Source organism: Xenopus tropicalis, chromosome 1, assembly GCF_000004195.4.
Source record: "Xenopus tropicalis strain Nigerian chromosome 1, UCB_Xtro_10.0, whole genome shotgun sequence".
NCBI lineage: Eukaryota > Metazoa > Chordata > Amphibia > Anura > Pipidae > Xenopus > Xenopus tropicalis.
The window spans coordinates 181,731,120-181,733,845 of record NC_030677.2 but is presented as its reverse complement, the minus strand read 5'-3'; the positions used below and the strand labels follow the sequence as shown (position 1 = coordinate 181,733,845).

Genomic DNA, 2,726 nt, shown 5'->3' with positions numbered 1-2,726 from the left:
CAGAAATAATTTCATGTCAGGTGTAAACCTGTTACTGTTGGAGATATGGTGAATCAATGTATTTTGTAAAGAACTCACCCCTCTCAAGTGCTGCACCACCGGGCCTTGGTGTAAATTTCTGGTGGTAAAATATACACATAACGTAGTAGCTTGAAGTAGACTTTTGCGGCACTGGCGAGATTATAGAGGGAGCAGACCCCATGGTCACAAGGGGCTCTGGGGGACATGGGGGCCCAGACCATATTCTGTTTCCTCTATATCTGAAAAGAGTTGCCCCCAGCCTAGCTGCCCCCTACCTGCCGGCAAGGAGGGTGGACACCAGTGGGTGGGAGACGTGAGTGGGTGGGCAGACAGGGGTGGGGAGTGGGCAGACAGGGGCAGTGAGTGGGCAGGCAATAGATCAGGTTTGGATAGCTGTGTACTAGTTATGCTGTTGTTGCAAGACAACTTTGGGCGTCTCCATGACGTATATGTATGATGTTTATGTTTTCCCATAGGCAATTAACATTAAAGGGGAAGCTCACCATTAAATGAACTTTTTCTGTGATGTAAGCATTGATATTCTGCAACAATTTGCATTTATCTTTTTGTTCAGAAGCTCTCCAGTATGGTATTTCAACAGCTATCTGGTTACTAGGGTTTACCTTAGCAACCAGGCAGTGGTTTTAATGAGAGACTGTAATATGAAGAGGAGAGGGTCGAATAAGGAAGATAAGTAATAAAAAGTAAGTCAGTGACCCCCATTTGAAAGCTGGAAAGAGTCAGAAGTGGAAGGAAAATAATTAAAAAACTATGAAAAAATAAATAATGAAGACAAATTGAAAATTTGCTAGGAATAGGACATTCTATAACACACTTAAAGTTAATATAGAATTAAATCACCCCACCAAGGAGCAGAAATATATTGTAGAAAAGTAGGAAGTGGCTTGACCATGAGATAATTTTATTTTAGTATTTGAGACCTACAGGTGGTAGAAATTCAAATGATTCCTCTGCACTGACATAAAACGGCATCTTGTGTCATTTTTTCTTCACAAATGCACAGTGCCAAGTGGCAGTCCAATCCATTCATTAATGGTTTCCAAATGGAGTGATGAATGTCATTTATTTGGCAACTCCTGGGTACAAAGAAACCTGCCAAAATCCAGCAGCAACATTAAGCAATAAACATTAATTGTATTCAAGCTGGTGGTGGGAGGATAGCACTCGGTGCTGGATGGACGTTTTCTCAGGCTGAAATGTTTTTCTTAATTATTTAAGATCAACACAGTTCCTGACAGTATCATTTTTCTTTCATTTCAGCCTTTAACCTTACAAAGTGCTTCAATAATTCATTAATTGTTGCTACAACTGCTTTTCCTATTGACCACTTTTACTGCAACAGAAAAATATTTCTGTAGTAATAAGATAAATAATAACAAGAGGGTTTTGTCACATAATGTAACTTTTCGAAACTTTGATCAAATACTTTTCTTTCTATCCAAATGCTGAGAATATATGCAATCAATGGGGATTGCCTGTGGTAATGACTACAGTACCATTAATCTTTTACATTCCCTTTAATTTCAATATATATTACAAGATTTAGTTGGATAATTTGGCCAATTTGATGCCCAATCATCAGTGCATGTATGTCAGCTTGGGAGCCAGTTTTGACAGTCCATTGTGTGATCCAGTGGGATCAGCGATGACTTGTTGAAACCAAAACTGAATTTGCTGATTCAATATGTTGTTGGGTGCTTGATGCTTGCGAACAGGGAACCCCCAAAGGGTCTACCTGACCGATATCTAGCCGATAATGGGCCAGATCTCAATTGGGGAGGTTTGTTTTTCCCATTGGATTGGCTCGTTAATACCCCAACAACAAATATACCCACCGTTTTAATATGTTGTTGGGTGCTTGATGCGTTGGTAGATGGGTTATGAAAGAATAACGGCTGCTTCTCTTCAATTGCTGTCATGCTGTCACTCCAAACAAACAGAATGTGGCCATCCATGGACACGTGGGACACAGAATGGTAGGTAGGGTGCCCAGCCTAAAGGACAGTTAAGGAGACATACAGGGGCAAATTTTAGCTGCAGATTCAGGTCCTTCAGACCGATTCAGCAGCTTATCTGCCTGCGAACAGGGAACCCCCAAAGGGTTTACCTGACTGATATCTAGCCTATAATTGGCCAGATCTCAATTGGGGAGGTTTGTTTTTCCCATTGGATTGGCTCGTTACTGGGGTCTTTACCCCAGCAACGAATATACCCACCGTTTTGATTTGATTGTTTGGTGCTAGGGCCAAAAAGGATAGGTGGGCATATCGGTAGAGGATCTTCTCATTTTGCAACCTCACCAAACAAGCAGATCTTAAAGGAGGAGAAAAGGTAAAAACTAAGTAAACCTATCAGAAAAGGTCTATGTAAATACAGCCCATAAGCACTCACAGAAACACTGCACTGAGTCCTCTATCAAAAGAAACACACGATTTCTAGTCTTGTTTTTTGTAAACATGTTCTTCATTATCTTACTTCCTCTCTCAGAAAAATCCTACATTTCAGGTGCCAAAGCCTGCACAGCTCTCTTTTCTCTCCCCTCTCCTGCTCCCCCCTCCCATAAGAATTCATAAAACTCACTCCCCCCTCCCTTAGAAATGTGTAATCTGAGCTACAATGGCTGTAGCTGCAAAAGCAGGAGGCTATGAAGACCAAGCTAAAATGGCAACTGCTATCTTAAACAA

The 2,726-nt window shown here is 41.2% G+C and overlaps 1 long non-coding RNA gene across 1 annotated transcript; it reads right to left on the bottom strand.

Moving 5' to 3' along the window:
• Nucleotides 1–926: 926 nt before the first annotated feature.
• Nucleotides 927–2,364, bottom strand: LOC116408335. The gene is made up of 2 exons (XR_004220880.1): nt 2,259–2,364; nt 927–2,036 (listed from the first exon to the last, which is right to left on the bottom strand). It is a non-coding gene; the product is annotated as an uncharacterized LOC116408335 (long non-coding RNA).
• Between the last annotated feature and the right edge of the window lie 362 nt (nt 2,365–2,726).